Below are 22487 nucleotides of genomic sequence, written 5' to 3' on the forward strand. Positions count from 1 at the left end.
TTATTGACCAAATGGTTTAAACAATCAAGGTCATTGATGGAAAAAGTATGTGAACCCTTATATTAAGGAGCTAGTGGAACCTCCTTTATGACAAAAACCTCAACCCCTACTTTCTGTAGCGGCTGGTCAGACCTGAGCAGCAGTTAGGAGGTATTTTGGCCTATTCCTCTATGAAAAACTGTTTCAGTCATGTAAATTTTTGGGATGTCTTGCGCTGAACGGCCTGCTTCAGATCACGCCACAGTACTTCAATGGGATTGGGGTCAGGACTCTTACTTGGCCATCCCAAAATACGGAATTTCTTCTGTTTCAGCCACTCTGTTGTTGATGTACTCCTTTAACTTTCAACTTTTGTCACATCTGTCCACAGAACATTGTTCCAGGAGTTGCTGTGGAACATCCATGTGGTCTTTAGCAAACTTGAGAGGGGCAGTGGTGCTTTTTTTGGGGGGGAGAGCAGTGGTTTCCTCCGTGGTGACCTCGCATGATCACCACTCCTGTTCAGATTTCTTCTTATGGTGGACTCATGAACACAGACGTAAGACAAAGTCAACCACCTGTTCGCTAGATCCCATCCCCACTCAGCTAGTCAAAGATTCCCTCGAAGGACTGGCAGGACCTATAATTAGTATGATGAATGCATCGCTTGCGTCAGGCGTTGTACCTGATCAATTTAAGGTAGCGGTTGTTAGACCGCTCCTTAAGAAGTCAAATTTGGATCCACAAGTTCTTAACAACTACAGGCCTGTCTCAAAGGTCCCATTTCAATCTAAAAGTCTTGGGAGAATAGTTGTTGCCCAACGTCAATCGTATCTGGATTCAAATAATATACTTGAGAAATTTCAGTCTGGTTTCTGAAACTGCATTAACAAGAGTCGTAAATGATATTCTCTTAGCTACTGATGCGGGGAATGAAACAGTGCTTGTGCTTCTAGATCTTAGAGCTGCCTTTGACACGGTTGACCTCTCTGTTTTGTTACACAGGCTTGAGTTTGAGGTTGGCTTATCTGGAACCGTCTTTCAGTGGTTTACTTCACATTTAACTCATCGTTTTCATTATGTTCAAATATCTAATAATTGTACTGCTTCATCAATGTCACCAGTTCAATTTGGGGTACCAGAAGATCAGTGCTGGGACCAATATTGCTCTCTCTCTCTACATGCTGCTGCTAGGTAGGATAATATGAAAAAATAATATGAACTTTCATTCATATGCTGATGACACTCAAATAAACATTTTGTTTACACCAAACGACAACTCGTCTATTATCAGTTTAGTTAAATGCATTAAGGAAGGAAATACTTGGATGTGTGAAAACTTTTTGTTACTCAACTCTGAGAAAAATTAGGATCTGTTGATCGGAGGCAACAATACTGATAGGACTACTATAACTTCAGCACTTAACTCAGAGGATTTAAACATTTGCCTCAAAGAGACAGCACGTAACCTAGGCGGCATATTAGACACAAGGCTCTTAACAACTTGCATTGTTAAGTGCCTTGGGACAACCTTGTTGTGAAAGGCGCTATATAGAAATACATTGATTTGAATTGAATTGACAATGTAAAATGTTGTGTGTGTTGTTTGTTAAACAAGACTGTCTTTATTTATCAAAAAATAAAAGGAATTTGCTAGGAATGCAAACGTTAGGTTGCGCTTCTTCATGCTGCATCGTCGGCATGAGTGGAGCTTTTTAAACGTCTGTACTTACTGTGCCCCATAAGAAATCGTTTGTCCCCGTTCAAAAGACATTGTGCGATGTCCTGCAGTGTTCGCAAAGCAAACCTTTGACAGTTTGAAAAGAGGAATTTATTCTGCTTCCTGTGCGTGCAGTAGTTACAAAGTTGAACGTCTTTACACGATTTGCTGCAGTTTTCAGTGGGCGGGCTTTGTCAGATGGTTTGGAAAAACGCACTGTGTTTTGGCTCGGGAAACATCATGAGCAGTGTCCTGCATGTTTTCTGTGTATAGCTGTCTTTTAACGCATACAGAATTCATTCGAAATCATTGATTTCTTCAATTAACAAGGGTCCCTTAAAAGATGAGTCAAAGTAACGTCTAATCGGATTAGTTTCCTTAGAGCTGGTTCAGAGTTTGCTCAAGAGTTTACCTTTCACAGATGCGCAAAGAAGAATGTTGGGGGTGCATGCTTCAAGGTGCCTTACAGCTGTAGGGAGTGATTCGAGACGATTCGTGGTGTGTGCTAGTTCCCATATACCGTACGCCCCGGGGTGCAGTGCTAGGATGACGTACAATACCGCTTGGGCACGTAACGGCGTTATATGCAAGTGCGGGACGTGAGGGTTTTCGTTTGTTCATTTTGTTTTGCTCTGCTTTGCTTTGTTTCGTGGTCAAGAGGCGTAAGGTAAGTCGTAATCCAGGGAGAACACTGGTGGCAAACAGTCCGAGGTGAGAGGCGAGGTCCAAAGTCGAAAAGGCAGAAGGGGAGTCCAATATCCAGAATAAACGAGGTAATGGAAAAAACGCCAGGTAGAGCTCTCAAGGAGTAGACTCAATACCAGCGGGAAGCAGGTAAAGATGGTAAAAATAGCACTGCGTACCGCACGGTGGAGTGTGTGCAGGTGGGCGTTTGTTAATAATCACCCGCTGCTGGTGCTGTTTAGATTGCTTAAGAGTTGGTCTTAACTGCCTGGTGGTCATGACAAGCTCCTCTTTAAGCTGTGGTTTAGTTTTGCATTCATGTGTTTCTAGAGCAGTTATTTATGGGGGTGGGTGGGTCTTTCACAGAGGCTCAGGACAAATCCCCTGCATGAAAGTCTACTGTGTGCGTTCAAACAGTCACAGGTCAAGAGCCAGGCAGGAGGACAATGGACAGAAGAAGCAACGAACTAAAAATAAAAGAACGAATATGAAAAAGCCACCATCTTTTTCTTTTTGACATTTTCCGACCTTTCATGCAAGCCAGGACAAAGTTGCTCGTAGCTACTTGTGGATTCAAATACTCTATCGAGTGCTTTGATGAGTTTTTGCAATTTGATTGTCGTCCTGTCAGCCTGTTTCTGTTTTTTTTCAATCTAATGATGGAAAGTAAGAGGGAAATGATGGAGCAATCAATAACCGCTCCGGAAAAATGGCAGAAAGAAATGGCCCGTCACTAAGGACATTTGTGAAGCAGAGGAGTGACATCACCACAAAGGCGACTTATTCTGCTGATCGTTTTGGTGAATAATGATTGAGGCGTGTTAAGAGAAAGGTAGCTGCGTCAGCATGCTTAGGCTGCAAAGGATAAAGCAAAGGTTTACTCCATGCTGAAAAGAGAAGAAAAGAAGCACAACGTTTCAGCTGTGGAGCCTTCTGCGCCATCCTCTTTAGCGATGGTGATGATGTTTACATTGGAAAAACTGAGACACGCATACTGGAGGGGCTTGAACCACCAACTTTTCAGCACCACAGAGTCTGACAGTCTTTTGTGTGCCCTACATTTGCAGGTTTTTGGTCAAAGAAAACAATCACTTGCGCTTCTTGCAGCCGGCAATCTTTTTCCACTGACAACCAAGAAATGGATTTCATCATTCACAAGCTGTATGGATTTCTTCAAAAACAAGTTATTCCAGAAAGGAAATGAATTCTTGCATTAAACTGAACCAAGCTGTACATGTTTGTCTGAAATGAGACATGCGGCACAACAAGACACGGAGAGAGGCACCGCTGGTATTCAGACCCAGGATCGCCTGCTTACTAGGCAGGCACTTTAAGCCACTAGGGAACAGCGCCAGCAGAGCACCGCGCTTTTACAGACACTTGGACACATCTGCGTTCGGTGTGCACTTAACCTGCTCTCTGAGCCCGTTGCCTCCGTCCCATTTAATAGCAGAACTGACGCCAAGAGAAATGATGAGAAATGGCATTTATCTGGCACTTCTCATGTCCAAGGAGCTCAATGCCCTTGACACCTCCCCAAGGCGACAGAGCTGTGCATTCTTTGGCGACAACATTTTTTCTTTTGTTTTATTTCTATACTTATTGATAGAATAAAAACGATATGTCATGTACTGTAAGGGAAATGTCTCTTTTCATGGGGAAAGCTAGCACCAGCAAATGTTGTGTTTAGAAGAAGTGATTTAACATGACACGTGACCTAATTTACCGGAGCAAAAGCTCACCCAGCAAGCCCTGCTTTACTTCTACAGGAGAGAAGTACTGTAGAGTCTGCAAGATGTTCAGCTGGGTAGCTACGTCAGCATGCCTCGGCTGCAAAGGAACAAGTAATAGGTTTATTGCATGCTGAAAAGAGAAGAACGGAAACACAGTGTTTCGGCTGTGAGGTCTTCTCACACCTGAAGAAGCCTCACACCTGTAAAAGGCTCCATGGTTTTCTTTCTTCTCTTTTCAACATGGAATACACCTATTGTCTGCAAGATGTGACAATTTCATGGTGTTTTGGAAGAAAACCTTTTTTCTTTGAATTCAAAATCAATCGGAATTTCAGCACGACACATCAACACTTTTTCTGTTTTAAGGAGATGATATTTTAAACCTGATAAAAATAGTAGGAAACACAAGTTTCTTGCTGTGAAAATTTAGATGGGGAAGTGTACTACTGGTAGCAGTGTAGAGCTCTCTGTGGTGGAGTGCAAGCGTAAGTTCTATGGGCCAGTGGCGTAATGGATAACGCGTCTGACTTCGGATCAGAAGATTGTAGGTTCGAGTCCTGCCTGGCTCGTGAGGCTTTTAAACCTCTCAGGTTCCTCGGTAACAGGTTGCCGTTATGTATATGAACTATAGAAAAGCATCTACCACAACCCGTAATTTAGCACGCAAGTGCGGGCTAGTTAACACAGAACTGTATGGAGATCATCTCCAGCTCCGAGCTCAATTGCAATGAAAAAACATGCAGAACAGAACTGGAGAGCAGCTGAATTTGTGCTCAGTAGGGTGGGGAGGACTCAGCATTGCTATTGTTCTAATTGGCATGAACTGCAGGGGATCTGAATCAGAACACGTCAGTTAGTTCGATCATTGCATCAATATGTAGGCCACGTTAATATAGAATTATTACTTTGTCTGTCTCGTCTTTGTATATAGCTGAATGTCCCTGACAATTTCATGTTAGTTTTTAAGAACGACATTGGTGCTAATATATACATATATAGCATATAAGGAACACGTAAAAGTTTAGTCCATGCTGAAAAGATAAGAAAACCGCCACAAGGTTTCATCTTGGAATAAATCTTTACTTGTTGTTTTGCAGCCTAGCCATTCTGACCTAACTCCTCCCTTGAAATTCCCTAACAGATAAGGGTACGTAAGGGCTCATGCGATGCTCAGTTGCAATTTGTCCCAAAACAAACAAGAACAGCAGCTGAGGGTTTGAGTTTCAACATGCACTGTATTAAAGCAGCTTTTATTTCCATTGATAAATGCTAGATATTCCTACAGAGATTCTCCAGGTGAGTAAGCGATTCCTTTTTCTGTTTCTATTTCTGTTTCATATATATATACAGTATATATACAGTATTGTACTATTATTATATAATTCGTTACACTGTGGCTGTGTTGTGTGTGTTAAGCTGCTTTTGCACTGCAATTTCCCTCACGGGATCAATAAAGTATCTATCTATAAGAAGACATTACCAACAACGACCACAAGATGGAGATATTGTCTAGACATTACCAACAACGACCACAAGATGGAGATATTGTCCAAAGAGGCAAGAAGGGCAAAGCCGCGATAAGGTAAAATCATTTTTTGTAAGAGATTGCTGTCAGAATGCACATCCGTATCCCAAACAGAATCTCTAGTAAAATATGATCATTTGTGAAACAGTCAATTGAGTGTCTGCTACAATATGATTGCTACAGGTGCAGCCATTCAAAATGTGCGGGCGTACGCTGTACGCAGTCTACCACAAGTTACCGGTAAATACCGCGAGTTACCGGTAAATACCGCTAGCAAAATAATAGTATCCAGAATTTCCGCAAGGTGGAGCTAATAAAGCTCAACTTCTCATGTTTGAGCTGTAGCCATCAAAGTCTTTAATGAAAATATTACTAATAGTATTAATAATAAATGACCTTGGACAAGCTGTAAACTCAAAGTATTGCCCTGGTCCACATTATTTTTTTCATTGACCGTCTTTGTAAAAGTAACACCACAGCATTTCGCAATCACGCATTTTTTTCCAATCATGCAAAGTACAGTAATTTTTGAGAATCGATTCACCATGCCTTTCACATGCTCATAAAAGAGGTTGATTTAGGAACATAAACATATTACCGTACGCAAACTGTACTGTATACAGTTTGTATATGTATATGTATATGTATATTTAATGTCTTAACTGTGCCCGTTTAAGTATTGAATATTTATATGGAATTATACCACTGAAGGGAAATCTTAGTGCCTGAGCATAAAAAGAATAGGAGCATACTGCAACGCGTGTGAAGGCCATAAACGATATTAATTTTGGAACATAAACATACAGTATATGGCTGGTCTCGGTACTTTAAAGAAAACATACACGAAACATGGTTTCATTATGACCAGAATCGGTCTTGAGATATTTTTAACTTGATTTACAGTATTTGAGAGGTATGTCTTGACACCGATTCTACGTAAATACTCCTCACGTATATGTTTCTAGGTTTATATTATGCATTTCATACAGTCAAATTGCTTTTGAGCAACTGATAAGAAGCGCAAAACAGTATGCCCAGGGCGTTTTAGTTTTCGTTTTGTTTTAATGCAGTGCAGTGGATTGATTAGAGATATCAAGTACATACAAGTCATTTTTTAAATGTTGTAGTTCGTCTTGTAAAAATGTTACGAGTACATCATCTGTCAACAATTACACAGGTTCTGTTTCCATATTGCGGTTTTTGGTTACGTAATATTATTTTCTAATTTCACGTTGTGAATATATGATTTGGGCAAACAGAGCCGCAAAGAAGTACATTATGGGTTGTTGTTGTTTTTTTGCAGTTTTATCTAAAATAAGCGATGCTTAAACCTTTGTCTGATTCTTGTGAAACTATCCACACGACAGTTACCTAGGAGTTGACTTCAGTGATGTCACTGATGGGATGTTTCTAAAAATCCATCCTCTGTAAAACATCTTCTCTAGATGTTCTGCATATGTATTCGCTAATGAAGCTGTGTGTTCTGAACCTGGTTCTCTACATTTCTGTATGAACCAGCTTAGAGGGCTAAAGACAGCTTGTGTTTAAATTGAGTGTAAGGTAATTTATGCTTCTAAACTCATGGTCAGCATTTATTATTGTACTGTGCTGTAAACTTCTTCTGTGCCTAATTACATTATTTTATAGTCGATAATGTTTCTGTAGTGCTTTTTCAGCCCTCAGCATGTGTCTGCGCTGGTGGTGCTGTGGGTTAGGTTCCTGACTCCTATGTCACATGGTCTGTGGTTGAATCTCATGGAACTATGACTTTAATTTTTAACAAACATTTCTTTGAAAAAATGAAACATTTCCCTTGGTCAGAGATTAAATAAAACCTCACTCACATCAAAACAAATTTATATTTCTAAATATCACAACATGATCGAATTTACGTCTTTTTAATAACAATGAATAGTCACCTATGCGTTACAAAATAAACATTTATATTGATTTGAATCGCGTTTTGATTTAAATCGTAAACGGGTGTTTAAATATATGTGTTTAAAGGCGATATACTGTATAAAAGCGCTGATTCTTATGGAATGTGTTTGGCCGGGGATTCAAAAATTTTTTTTTTTAATCGCGTATCTAAGGAAAATTGCAGTATAACTTTGTTCATGCACAAACAGTGGCATGTTACATTATAATTTGGGTGTCTCCTCTTGCCAGAAAGCTCTAAATTGCATTTTGAGTGCGGTTTTTGACTTTTTCTAAATTGCAACCCATAAATAAAGCTGATACAGTTTAGACTTACTGTATTCTAAACTGTATTACAACATCACATTGGACAATGCAACGTAAATTGCAAAAATGCACTTGGAATCTGTCCAAGCCCTACTACGAAAATTATTTAAACTGCGACACTTATCATTCATCTTTAAATAAACTTTATTTTATATAGCGTTTTAAGCAAATAGGTAATTAGATTGCTCATAAACCTAATCGCTTTTTCTACATAAACACAGCGTGATTGCTCTCTGAAAATGCTTTTTTCTTTATATTTAGGCTCAGATTTCAACTATAGATCGTATTATTATAAACTTTCTTGGAAAAATGTATTTTATGTAAACCATGTTTGCTATTAATTCATTTAGGGCTAAAATACGTTCATTGTCTTCCAATCGAGTCGAGTTGACATTGGAAGCTTGCCACGCCGGGACTGTTACACCAACGCATTAGCATGTTGAAGCGATTTCATTGAGGAGGCCATCTACTAGTTAACACTGTACTTCCTACTTTGAAAATACCTGTGAAATTGGTTTAATTCGTCACAGCCAACACTCCGGCAGAGAGGGGGGTTGTACTCGTTAATGTCTGATGACATACAAGTGGAAAGATTACAGATTTTAATCGTCTTTTTTCTGAACCAGGGAAAATCTGATCATGTTTCTCTATAACAATAATAAAAAACTTTATTTTCAATTATTTTACATATCCCGCTTGCACATCGCATGACTTTAATAAATCTATTCTTTATTAATACTAAATAAATAATACTAAAAATACTACAGCAAAGAGGTCACTTGATTTTTGGAATAATTCCAAATAGCACAATGATCCACTGGCATCCCTGAAGTCTGTTTAGTGCATAATCTTCCAAATACAATCACTAAGCAATTATAAGAATTATACCATCCTATTTCTTTGTGATGTCCTGTAAAAACTAAACCTATTTTTATAAGGCTTTTACTCAAAAGATTTCCAAACACACAAAGCATTTGTGAAGTACTATAGTATTTCTAAAGGTTACTGGTACAACATCAATCATTAAAGCTTAACAATAAAGTTTAGATTGCTGATTATGGACTAACTACATTAACTAACTGCAATGCAACAGTATACATTTTACAAGAATATCTGGTTGAATTCTTGCATTTGTAGCCAATTTAATGCGAGAGAAATAAGCCAATTTAATTATTTCACAAAAAATAATGTAATATAAAATGGATGTTTTTAACTTTATTGTAGTATTTTAGAAACTAATATGTCTTCAAAAATGGTTGTTTTTCACTCCTAGGAATGAAAGCTGTTGTTATATAATGTTTATTTTCAAATTTTGAAAAATCAAAGGATTCTAGCTTTCTCCCCTTGCAGGCATCGGACACAGAGAACCTCATGGTTTTCCTAAAAATCATTTTTTATGTTCCCTGGTGTTCCAAACTTAGTTTTAATCAATTTTAATTTGTTATTATGTTAAAAACAGGGTAATACATTTCTAATTGGACTATAAATAATGTCATATTGTCTGCTATAAAACTGATGTTTTCAACTCTATTGTCGAGATTCTAGAATCAACTAATAGAGAATTGAAATAAAAAAAGAGCATAAGAAAACATTACCAACAACGACCACAAGATGGAGATATTGTCTAGACATTACCAACAACGACCACAAGATGGAGATATTGTCCAAAGAGGCAAGAAGGGCAAAGCCGCGATTAGGTAAAATCATTTTTTGAAAGAGATTGCTGTCAGAATGCACAACTGAATCCCAAACAGAATCTCTAGTCAAATATGATCATTTGTGAAACAGGCAAATGAGTCTCTCAGATGCCCATTGCTCATTTTCAGACACATTTATGCAATACTTTCACCATGCGTTGAACAATAGGGATTAAAGATACCAGAGGTAAGGTTTAAAAGTGATTCTGAGGTGCAACACATCAGCGATACAGCTAGGCATCTGAAATGCGGGGTTTGAGAGCCCTTCAGGGAACACCGTACCCTAAAGGTACCAGAAGTCCACTAGTATAAGCATTAAGTCACTGTCACCCCTGTTACAATGTGATTGCTACATATCTTCATTTCCTTGGTTTTTAAGGAGTAAGAGTGCAGGGGGTCTAAATCTGCGATCCAGTGTGTTGAAGTATTTCACAACACTACCTGTAGCCCGTATGGAAATAAATACTGATTCTGATTATTGCCCTGGGCATGTACCAATAAATCACTGAGCATATATATATATATCACTGTGTTGAAGCTAGAGACCTGTATGTAATATTATGGTGCTAAAATGTCATTTTCACATATATTAATGTAATAAATGATTGCTTATGCTTAATAAACAAATCTAATTAAAATAAAAGCTTAAGTTTTGTATTTGTCTTGTACCATAGAACATGATTTTCTTTGTATTTCAAGCCCACAAAGTGTCCAAATGATGCACGACATGATATAAGGAAGATTATCACATGCATATCGGTATTATCTTTCTCATGAAAATGCATTCCTTTTATTACCTTTTAATTTTTAAAATGAACTCAAGTTGTGTATAATGTAATAATTTAAGTAGAATAGAATCTAATAATATAATGATCCAGTGTGTTGCACTACTTCACTGCTTCACTGTTCTATGCCGTCTGGAAATAAATCCTCAGACTGCTTACTGCCCTGGGCTTGTACCAATAAATTACAGGAGCACATCTATACATCACTGCGTTGAAGCAGGAGACACACAATCACTGCAAACACATCCTAAATACAGTGTTCCAGCACCTTTGACCTCATCCAGAACGTATCATTTCTTGAAAGGGATTGCTGTCCGAATGCACATCTGAATCCCAAACAGAATCTCTAGTAAAATACGATCATTTGTGAAACAGGCAAATGACTGTCTCAGGGGCCCATTCCTCATTCTCAAGACACATGTATGCAGTACGTACACCATGCATTGAGCAATAGGGATTAAAGAGACCACAGGTAAGGTTAGAAGTCATTCTGACTATATTCTAAAATATTGGACTCATATTCTTATGATGGCAGACATGATGCTGCGTTTAAAACCGGGGTTAATGGACATTATATGACTGTCAATTCTGTTTTGTTTTGGAGACTCTTGGCTGCCTATATGGTACAGTGCAGCGTGAAGGAAACATTTTCCAAAACTGTGTCAGCTCAAAAGTTGTAAGAGAACCTCTCCAGCTGCTTTAACTCTCTTCATTTTTGTATATTAATTGCCTGTCGGCACTATGTGGCAGCATTGCATGACAACCCATCTCACCACGGAAAGGAACCTAACAGCTTTGGTAAGAGAGGAGAAAAGGACCTGGCCAGTAAGGGGCTCGAACCCGCGACTTTGGCGTTATTAGCACCATGCTCTAACCAACTGAGCTAACCGGCCTCACGACAGTGGTCCTCTCTGTGCAGCGCCTTTTACTTCCATTGACAAATGATAGAGATTCGAAGAGAGATCCTTCAGACCAGCAAGCAAACCCACGGCTATTTCGGTTTTCTATCTAGGCAACGTTGGTGTCTGCAATAGCATACATGAAAGCGTGATGCAATTTCTGTGGCTACATTTGTTCCACGTCATGCACAGTAAGAATGTTTCTAACACCAAATACAATGTCAACAATTAGCGATCACGCCTTCTCCTCAGTTAACCCACTGAAACCCAAGCTGTTAACAGTTCTTTAATGCGTGCTTTACGAGCACCTATATATTGTGTCGGTTCTTTCAGTTTTATTCATTAGGTTTTCAAAGGCATAAGTACAACACCAGAGGTGCGAACGCAAGATGTGTGGTTATCTGAAGAACTCATTTCCATGGCAGCGGGGCCAAGCGATTTAGCGTTTTTATAGTACCAGGAAAGGAGAAGCAGCACTTCGCCTTTGCCGCGCAGGCATAAGGAGACGTGCGGCAGACGCCATAGTCGGCAGGATTCAAACCTGCGCGGGGAGTCCCCAACGGATTTCGAGTCCATCGCCTTAACCACTCGGCCACGACTACAGCGAGTTCGCCATCGCCGCATTCCTCCTTTAATCTAACACGGAGTGCGACGTGGCTGCGGAAACCTTTTCAAAGTCGCTCTCCGTTAAAAAAAAATAAATACCTTTGACAAAATACGTGCCGGCAGACAGACACGCCTCAGAGGGTTTAAGGCTGGCTTCACGTTCAAATGATAAAGTCTCCCCGTCCGGATGTCAAAATGCAGTTTTGGCAGACAAAAAAAACAGCAACAAACCACAAATGTGGATAAGGATTTTACAAGCTGCACCACACTGCACTTTCAAAAGCATTTACATTCCTGTTAGACACAGGAATTGCCTTTGATTTGCCTGCTTACAAACGCCATGGAAAACGAAACAAAACTAAAGCCCTCAGCTCTTGCACTTGATTATAATGCCATTACGTGTCGAAGCAGGAATTTACGTCATCCTACTACTGCAACACGGGGAATAGAGGGAAATTAGCACACGCTACGAATCGTCTCAATCACTCCCTAGAGTCGTAAGGCGCATTGAAGGGTGCACCCCCATCATTAATCGTTGTGCCTCTGTGAAAGGAAAGCTCTTGAGCAGTCTTTGAAACAGCTCGGATGAAACACTTGATTGCTTCCATGTGCATCTGGAGTCCATTTCTTATTTTCACTTCACGCCGCCCAAAGCATTTCTAAAACAGGAGATTCGCATTTGGGAATGCGCCCTGCCCTACAAATAAAACAGGTCTACGGGTCTGAAACCTGCTCCACGGAAAACAGCTCTGTTGCGCATTTGATCAAAGGGAGAGTCGCTGTTCTTACTTTTTGATGACATAACACCCAAAGGGGCTTCTTTGGAGCTGTATTCCTACCAGCATCCTAAAGTTTCTTGGCGGTATCCTTTACAGTCCTCTGTTCGGTCGACAAGGACAGAAGGGGGCAGCTTTCCTCACACATACAGTGCAATGTACTGTACTGTTCCCGTTCATTGAATTCGCAGTTCTGCATCAGACCTCTATCTCGTTACATTAGCTTGGATTTAAGCCACGAAGCAGGCTTCTACTGTATAAACGTCTAGAGGAATCACAAACTATTTGAGAGGCCATCATCCCAGGGGGAACTGACAAAGTCTATCCCTAAACACCTAGTGCAGTCTCTCGAGAGACTGTCAAAAATCGCTTTCTCCGTTTGCGTTGCAAGTAAGTGAAAACGCGGTATCAACCCAGAGCCACTTGGCAGCACGGGCATGTAAATACTGTTACTGTCACTGCTCGATACCGACGTTAGCCTACTATACCATGTTCAGCCACCGCTAGAAAATGTACGGCTCTAGTACCGGAGCAAAGAACAGGAGGGCCAACACCGAACGGGCACAAGTGTCAGACAAGGAGAGCGACAAGGATGGGACTCGACCCCATGTGTGCAGAGCACAATGGATTAGCAGTCCATCGCCTTAACCACTCGGCCACCTCGTCAACAAAACTGGGCTGTCCTGACATGGGTTGGCGCACTCCAGTTGATCTTTTTCTTTTTTTTCCCTCATACTCGAGGGTCATTTTCCTGTTCCACATGCGATTTCAACATTTTCCTTGGGAGATGTCAAGCCAGCAAGCCACTACTGTGGTTCAGTGGCCAGTGTGGAGTTCAGTGGCCCTGTTGTACACAGAAAGCACATTTTGCTCCTTGGACATGAAAAGTTCCAGATAAAAGCCATTTGTCATCCTTTCTCTTGGTGTCGATGTTGCTATTGTATGTAAAGGTGGCAACTTGCTCAGCGAGCAGGCGGAGCACACACCGAATGCAGATGTGTCTGAGTGGTGTGTCCAAGTGGCTGCAAAAAGACAGCACTCCCAGGGCGCTGTGGCTTAGTTGGTTAAAGTGCCTGTTTAGTAAACAAGAGATCCTGGGTCTGAATCCCAGTGGTGCCTTTTTTTGTTCTGTGTTCTCGAACAGAACTGGTCATTATGGACAACCGCATACGTCTAGACTTAATTAAATGCAAGTATTAATTTCCTGTCTTGAACGACTTGTTTTTCTTAAAATGGATGCAACTTGCAAAATATGAAATACAAACCTCGCTAATCAGCGCTCGCAGCTGGCAAAAAAAAAAGAAGTCAGCAATGTTTTTTTCTTTAACCTTAAGCCTGCTAATGGAGAAGAACCTAGTCGCCATATCACATACATCCATTTCAACGATAAGAAGGTAACAACTATCCTCACTCCAGTGTAAATCTCACGTTGAGGGCATATTTTTTTCCACTTTACCATGAGTCGGGCACAGCTGCACAGAGGCGAGAGCAGAGCAATGAGGTCACGGGGACAGGGGAGTCACACGCTGGCGGTTTGAACACGCGGAAGATCACTGAGCGCCATCATTCCACACTCCAGACTCTGAATCCTGCCATCCGCGTTAAGATCTCGGCGGAACCTGAGGCGCAGTTCTTTCTTAAAACGTAATCTGGTGAGCATTTCTAGAATCGTACTTGTATAGATGCAGCCTTTAATGTGTTGCTAGGTTAAAATTTATGACTTCTTGAACTTCAGTAGGCAACTGCCCTCTTGATTTCGGATTTAATTTCTTTATTACAGGGGCGCTTTTATGATGACAGAGTCATGTTCAGGTACTTTGCTTGATGGAGGAAGCTCATTTCGGACTCTGTGATCTGCTCACCTGGAAAGGTCTGCTGTACTACTACAAGAGAGAAGTAGAGTCTGGAGGAAGGGACAATATGATGAAGGGACAATATTATGATGCTTTGGAAGGTAATGTTTTTTTTTCTTTGAAATCGAAATGAATCAGAATATCAGTGCAAAAGACAAACTCTTGGTTTGGTTTAAAGAGATATGATTTTAAAACAGACAAAATGTAGAAAACAGGTGTTTCTCACTTTTGGAAAAGAATGGACCGGGGGTAATATTTTACTAGTTGCAGTGCTAAGCTCACTGGGTTACAGTCCTGCAATGTCACACCAGGGTCAGTGGTGCAATGGATAATGTGTCTGACTATGGACTAGGAGTTTGGAGGTTCGACTCCTGCCTGGCGCTGGTTGTTTTTAAACACATCAGCCTACTCCCTAAGTAGCCTGTGCTACTTACTGCATTGTAAGAGCGATTGTGAGCGGTTTTGTTTTCTCTCTTTGACCAGCCCAGCTGCGCCCCACCCGAAGGCAGGGAAGCACAAAAATTGTATGGAACTCATTCATGCTCCTCTCTATGGAAATCTTTAGTAAAAGGCAAAAGATTTGTACGAGATAAAGAGAAACCAGAGTGCGTGGCTGGACAGCTGCAGGAGCCCAGGCCGCCTTCAAGCCCTCTGCCCTGCCGGTCGTGGTTGGCAATGCACCTGGCCTTACAAACGAGCCAGTGGGGCCCGTTCAGCTCCGGGCTCATCGCCTGCGGCTCTCGGCTTACCTGGCAGGGGAGATACCTTGATCAGCCTGTAGTTGGTGTAGTTGGATTGTTTTCTTGTTTTCTGGAAGCAGTGTTTGTTTTGCAGTTTGAGATGGCAACCTTTGGATCCCGCAAGAATGCTGTACGTTTTGAGCTTTTGGATGACCTCTTCATGGATCGTATGCAGTTAGGCAGAAAAGTGTTACAGAAGGAACTTGGCTTTGAACCTCGGCACTTGGATTTCATCTTCGCTCTCCCAGGTCAGAAAGCATTTGAGGTTGTTTTTGCTACCTATTTTCTGTTTGAACAATGTGTGGATGTGTTTGAGGCAAAAAGAGGGAAAGTTCCTGCCCTTGAGAAGATCAACTTGCAGCCTCTGACACAGAGAGAGAGGAAAACGGTGCATGTTGTTATGTTCTCGGAAATGGCAAAGACGGAGGACATTCACACCTGGCTTAAGCAGTACTGCACAGTCCACCATGGAACTGAGGTTAGAGATGTTGACGGTATAAAAACAGGAGCAAGGAAATTCGAGGTTCGCTTGCTACCGGACAATGTAAATGGAGGCTTAAGGCACCTGCCCTCTACAATCCGGCTGGGCGCCTGCAATGGCTATGTTTTTTATGTGGGACAACCAAAGGTGTGTCGGCGCTGTGGTGCTGTGGGACACCTGGCATCGTCCTGCACTGTGAAATGCTGCAAGACCTGTGGCAAACAGGGATATTTAGCCTCTGACTGTTCAATGCTGCCAAAGTGCAATTTATGTGGCTCGGAAGGACACGTTTTTAAGAACTGCCCTCACGCCTACGCCAATAAACTCAAAATGAGAAAGGATGAGGCAGTGCTTGTTTCAGCCAAACCGGCCCGAAAAGCCAAAGCAAACAACAAGTCAAACAAAGAACCCTTGTTGAACAAAGAGTCTCAGCCTCCAGCCAGGATCAGTCCTGCTGTGGCTCCGGGGTCGGTGGAAGAGAAATCCACTACGCTCCCACAACCGCAGACTGCACCAGACAAGCACGAGGGTTTGAAAACCCCAGAGAACAGCGAGGACCCCTCCCCCACTCCTGCTCCTCAGAACGAGGGCCATTGTGGGGCCCCCACCGGTGGAGCGGGTCCAGCGACGATACCCAGGATTCAGCGGAGCTGCTTTTCTCAGACTCTGCAAGTGCTACAGATGCCCTCCTCTCCTCCATCCAGTCCGTCACGGAGGATCTGCAACAGCTGGTGGGTGAGGGGGAAGAGGAGACTGGTGCATCGGCTGCACCCCTTTCCCCTCAGTGCTCCCAGGAGCTGGACTTGAGGAAAAGGAAAAATGACTCTGTTTTCTCCCCGAGCGAGGAGGAAGGAGAGCATGGCGATGGGGACAGCTGGAACCCCTCCACCCCTCCTTCTACCCCCTTCCTTGAAATGGACTCCGTGAACGCTTTTACTGCTGCCACCCTGATGAAGGCTCATTCAGAGGATGGCTGGCAGGAAATTGGTAAGAAGAAAAAGAAAAAGAAGAAGGTAACAGGTGAGACCGAAGAGAAATGTGTTTTGTAAAGACTGGTTCCACTTTCTTATGTAATATGGCTCTAAACATAATTTCTCTTAACACCAGAGGTATCAATGACAGAGTTAAATGCCAGTGTGTCTTTGATTACCTCCAGCAGAGAGAGGGAGATGTGTTGATGTTGCAGGAGTGTGCTTTAGCCTATCAAGAGAGGTATAAAAGCTTTGAAGATAGGTGGGATAAAGGGCCTTCTGTTTGGTCAGGGGACAATAACAACAGAGCCTCTGGCGTGGCCATTCTTTTCAAAGGATGGGCTTTCAAATTGAAAAGTATTCAGAGGGTCATAGATGGCAGGTTGCTGTGTGTGGATGTGGAATGGGGGACCGTTAACCTGCGGCTTATCAATGTGTATTGTCCTACTGACGTGGGAGGAAGGGTGGAGCTACTCAAGGCACTCTCTCCCCTATTGTTAAGTAGCACTGACGTGATAGTGGGAGGGGATTTTAATTGTATCTTAGAGCACACAGACAGGCAGTCTAGCTCTCCGATAAAATTGGATTCCAGCTCACTGGCCCTGCAAAACTTAGTTCAAGACTTTAAACTCTCAGACACATATAGATGTATATATCCCACAACAGCAGGATATACATGGTCAGGGAGGAATAGCAGCTCCAGAATTGACTATTGCTTTGTCTCAGAGAGAGTGAAAGTTGTTGGGGTCACTCTTCAGCCTGTCTTCTTCTCAGATCATCAGGCTTTAGGGTGTAGAGTGGAACTCAAGGGCGGGACTGTCTTTGGCCCAGGCCTCTGGAAACTCAACACAAAGCTGCTAGAGAACGAGGGGGTAGTATCCCGCTACAAGGAGAAACTATCACAGTGGCTGTCCTTGCAGTGTCTGTACGGGTCAGTAGGAGAGTGGTGGGAGGAGGTGAAGATGAGGACAAAGGTCTTTTTCATGGCTGAGGGAAGGAAGGCTGCTGCCAGACGGAGAGGAGTGCTAACCAGGAAACAGAGGCAGCTGCAGCGTCTCTACACGATGCTGCACAGTGGCTTCGATGTGCTCGAGGATATCACCCTTTTAAAAAAGGACATCCGGAGCATAGCCGAAGAAAGTAGTCGAGGAGTGCTGTTAAGAAGCAGAGTGCAGTTCTTGGAAGAAAATGAGAAGTGTACTCGCCTCTTTTTCAGGAAAGTGGTAGGCTCCAAGTCTGTCATGGAAAGTGTTGTTGAGGAGGGACGAGAGAGAACAGAGCCGAGTGCTATCCTCTCCTGCAGCGAGGCCTTCTACTCAAGACTGTACAGCTCTACAGAGGTAAAGGATGAAGAAATTCATTTTTTTACCTCAAAGCTAGAAAACGTTTTGAGTGAAGAAGATAGGGAAGTACTTGAGAGGGATTTGACAGTAGAAGAGCTGAGACAGGCTATGGAGAGCTTACAGAAGGGGAAAACTTCGGGTGCTGACGGGCTGCCTAAAGAATTTTATTGCACCTTTTGGGATCTGCTTCAGGATCCGCTACTGCTCCTATTCGAGGAAAGCTATAAGACAGAATTGCTGCCTGACTCCTTAAGAGAAGGCACTATCTCTCTCTTGTTTAAGAAAGGAGCAAAGAATGACATAAAGAACTGGAGACCCCTCAGCCTGTTAGGCGTGGACGCTAAGATCCTGCGCCTACAAAATGTAGTGGCCTCACTGGTAGGGAAAGAACGGACTTGTGGGATAGCAGGACGCCTGATGAGCTACAACCTGGCCTTGTTGAGGGATGTCTGTCTGTACTCAGAGGATCGCTCCCTCCCTCTGTGCATTTTAGGTGTAGACCTAGAAAAGGCCTTTGACCACCTAAACCGGCAGTACTTAACATCGGTACTTGAGCACATGAAGTTTGGCCCCATCATGAGAAAGTGGATTAACCTGCTGTACACAGGTAGCAACAGCAGAGTAATGGTTAATGGCAATAGATCACGCCCCTTTGAAGTCTGTTCAGGGGTGAGGCAGGGCTGCCCATTATCCCCCTTGTTATTCGTTTTGGCTATGGAGCCCTTAGCCTGTGCCTTGCGCCAGGATCAGGCCATTAATGGGATACCAGTGCCTGGAAGTGGGGGAGGAGAGGTAAAGACATCTCTATACATGGATGACGTCACCCTGCTCCTCTCTGACAATGCCTCAATTAGCAGAGCTCTGCAGTGCTGTGATCGTTTCTCTTTGGCTTCCTCCGCAAAAATTAACAAATCTAAGAGTGAGATTTTTTATCAGAACTGGAGGGAGCCAATAGAAGGACATGATCTCAGGCTGCAAGAGAAGAGAATTAAGGTCCTGGGGGTGTATTTTGGAGAAGAGATGGGAACAGTAAATTGGCAGAACAAATTGCCAATCTTAAACAAAAAACTGATGCAATGGAAGGACCGAGACCTCACCATGACAGGGAAGGTGCTGGTCATCAAAGCCGAGCTCTTGTCTGTCTTGAATTTTCTGGCTTCTACCTTCCCAATCCCACACCGTGTTGCGGCGGTGCTGAGGAGATTGATGTTTCAATTTCTATGGGGTGGGAAGCAGGAAAGACTCAGAAGGGAAATAATGTACAGGCCACTACCCTCAGGGGGGAAGTCTGTCCCAGATATTGCTACGAAGCTGCTGTGCATTTTCCTGGCCTCTGTGCTGAGAGGCTTTGCAACAGCACCTGCAGCGCGTACCTGGACTTATTTTTCCAGGCTCTGGGTAGGTAGGGAGGTGTTCAGAGTGTGGGGTGTCAGACCCAAGCTGGACGTCCCACTCTCTGACACATGCCCTGCAATTTATGGGACAGTTAAAAGTTTTCTAAGATCTCACCCAATTGGCCATATTCCCCTCCGAGATGTCAGGGTCCAAAAACTGGAAGATTTCGTTGCACCCCAGAATAATAGGCAGACCCCTGTGGGCATTTTAACATCAGCCCAAACAAGGAAGGTGTGGAAACACACATCCTCTAAGTTTCTGTGCAACATTCACAGAGATTTAGCCTGGAGTGTCGTCCACCAGTGCTTACCGGTACGAACTTTCTTGTACCGTAGGGGCCTCACCCCCAGCCCTCGTTGCGTTAGGGTGGGCTGCGGCGAGGAGGAGACTGTGACCCATCTCCTGTGGTCCTGTTTTTTTGCTAAGGCCTTCTGGGCACAGTTTGAAGATTGGTTGCAGGCTCTCTCGCCCCAATTTACCCTGACCGCTGCTTTCGTCATATACGGCATCTCTCCTGTCAAACTTCCTCCTGACGTGTTTGACAGGATCTGGGCCGTGGTGAACAGTGGGAAAGACGCCCTGTGGAGAGTGAGGAACATGGGGCTGTTCAAAGGCATCGAGGTCCCAGTCAAGGCAGCAGGTAGCCTGGCCCTGTTCATCACCCGAGAGAACTATTACCTCAGAGATCTGTGGAGAGAAGGGAGGGAGGAAGCAGAAAATCTGTGGGAAATAGAGAGCATAGGTCAATATCTCAAGAGACTGTGAAAAACATTATCATGTTTAAGTAAAGAATGTGATTTGCACCAGAAAAAAATAAATTGTTACTATGTAACTGTTACCGTGTCAAAATGTAATGAGATGTGATCATATATACTGTTTTAAGTATGTATATTAATGTAAAGCTTTCTGATTTGTGATGTCCTGTATTTTATTGTGAAAAGAAAATAAAGTTCTTAAAAATCGAAATCGGTTCACCCAGGGCGAGGCTCGGCCATTGCACTCCGGCTGTGCTGACCCCTGCGAATTCCCCAAATGAGGGAATCTCGACTGCATAATTTCTGGTAGTGGGGGACTGCGTTCGCGCTCTCCCCTGATGTGCTTGGTCCAAAATCAGATACGGGAGGGTTAGGACACCACGAGCTGCGTGGCTGCGGAAGGATCCCGGTTCGACAGGAGTGGACGCCGCTGCTGGTTCTCGCTGGCTTTTAGTTAGGGGTCCGGAGAAGCATCTCAAGCTAGTTCCACTACTCCTTCCGGACGTTCATTCCCTTTTCAAAGTCAGTCGTTTTGCTGTAGTCTGCGTTCTTTAGGCTGATTATCGAGGTTAGCCTTTATTTGGTCATGGGGGGCCTCGGTACTATATGCTGAGTCTAAAGACAGTTTCACACGTTTTCTGATTGCTCGGTTCTGTACCAGTGCAGACATGTCAAAACACTGAAAAACTTTTAGATATCCAGATATTTTTCTTTACTTGCTGCTGAAATTGCACATAAAACCAAACTGTTTCCTAAGTTTAAAAGGTAAGGATTGCAATTACCACCAATGTCTGGCTAAAACTATCCTTTTAATTTGCTTTTGACATGCAATAATTAAGAGAGTTTAGCATTTAGAAAGTGTATTATCACAATCTCCAAACTTGACCATCAATTTGTTATGTACTGTATATGGAATAGAAAAAACTGCAAAATTGGTAAAAATTCGTAATCGAGGAAACAACAAACCAACACATTTCCTACATTTCAAATGCATCCTAGAGCACAGTAAAGGCATTAGAAAAAATCCAGGTGTTGTCCAACACTAACCCTAACCCTAGTTCGGGCCCTTACGAACCACACCTCCACAACCTTGCCTACAAATACAGTGCCCAAAATGTAACCCAGATGACTCCAAATCAGCCAGAAACATTCAAAGTTGCACATTTAAAGTATTTTAATGTGTCACCTGTGAAAAACTTTCAGATATCCAGATCTTTTTCTTTACTTGCTGCTGAAATTGGAAATAAAACCAAACTGTTTCCTAGGTTTAAAAGGTAAGGATTGCAATTACCACCACCGTCTGGCTAAAACTATCCTTTTAATTTGCTTTTGACATGCAATTATTAAGAGAGTTTAGCATTTAGAAAGTGTATTATCACAATCTCCAAACTTGACCATCATTTTGATATGTACAGTATATGGAGTAGAAAAAACTGTAAAATTGGTAAAAATTCGTAATCGAGGAAACAACAAACCAACACTTTTCCTGCATTTCAAATGCATCTTAGAGCACAGTAAAGGCATTAGAAAAAATCCAGGTTGTTTTCCAACCCTAACCCTAACCCTAGTTTGGGCCCTTACAAACCACACCTCCACAACCTTGCCTACAAATACAGTGCCCAAAATGTAACCCAGATGACTCCAAATCAGCCAGAAACATTCAAAGTTGCACATTTAAAGTATTTTAATGTGTCACCTGTGAAAAACGTTCAGATATCCAGATCTTTTTCTTTACTTGCTGCTGAAATTGCACATAAAACCAAACTGTTTCCTAAGTTTAAAAGGTAAGGATTCCAATTACCACCAATGTCTGGCTAAAACTATCCTTTTAATTTGCTTTTGACATGCAATAATTAAGAGAGTTTAGCATTTAGAAAGTGTATTATCACAATCTCCAATCTTGACCATCATTTTGATATGTACAGTATATGGAGTAGAAAAAACTGCAAAATTGGTAAAAATTCGTAATCAAGGAAACAACAAACCAACACTTTTCCTGCATTTCAAATGCATCCTAGAGCACAGTAAAGGCATTTAAAAAAATCCAGGTGTTGTCCAACACTAACCCTAACCCTAGTTCGGGCCCTTATGAACCACACCTCCACAACCTTGCCTACAAATACAGTGCCCAAAATGTAACCCAGATGACTCCAAATCAACCAGAAACATTCAAAGTTGCACATTTAAAGTATTTTAATGTGTCACCTGTGAAAAACTTTCAGATATCCAGATCTTTTTCTTTACTTGCTGCTGAAATTGCAAATAAAACCAAACTGTTTCCTAGGTTAAAAAGGTAAGGAT

General features: G+C 42.3%; 5 non-coding genes across 5 annotated transcripts; 2 read left to right on the top strand and 3 right to left on the bottom strand.

The window, feature by feature from the left end:
- The first annotated feature begins 4612 nt into the window (after window positions 1-4612).
- On the top strand, window positions 4613-4685 carry trnar-ucg (transfer RNA arginine (anticodon UCG)). Its single transcript has one exon. It is a non-coding gene; the product is annotated as a tRNA-Arg (tRNA).
- Window positions 4686-11786: 7101 nt separating this feature from the next.
- On the bottom strand, window positions 11787-11868 carry trnas-cga (transfer RNA serine (anticodon CGA)). The gene has a single exon. It is a non-coding gene; the product is annotated as a tRNA-Ser (tRNA).
- A 1364-nt stretch (window positions 11869-13232) lies between these two features.
- trnas-gcu (transfer RNA serine (anticodon GCU)) lies at window positions 13233-13314 on the bottom strand. The gene has a single exon. It is a non-coding gene; the product is annotated as a tRNA-Ser (tRNA).
- Window positions 13315-14993: 1679 nt separating this feature from the next.
- On the bottom strand, window positions 14994-15110 carry LOC148634156 (U5 spliceosomal RNA). The gene has a single exon (XR_015933679.1). It is a non-coding gene; the product is annotated as a U5 spliceosomal RNA (small nuclear RNA).
- Window positions 15111-20354: 5244 nt separating this feature from the next.
- LOC148634157 (U1 spliceosomal RNA) lies at window positions 20355-20524 on the top strand. The gene has a single exon (XR_015933735.1). It is a non-coding gene; the product is annotated as a U1 spliceosomal RNA (small nuclear RNA).
- The last annotated feature ends 1963 nt before the right edge of the window (window positions 20525-22487 follow it).

Source organism: Lepisosteus platostomus, unplaced genomic scaffold, assembly GCF_059453375.1.
Source record: "Lepisosteus platostomus isolate fLepPlt1 unplaced genomic scaffold, fLepPlt1.hap1 Scaffold_40_H1, whole genome shotgun sequence".
Lineage (NCBI taxonomy): Eukaryota > Metazoa > Chordata > Actinopteri > Semionotiformes > Lepisosteidae > Lepisosteus > Lepisosteus platostomus.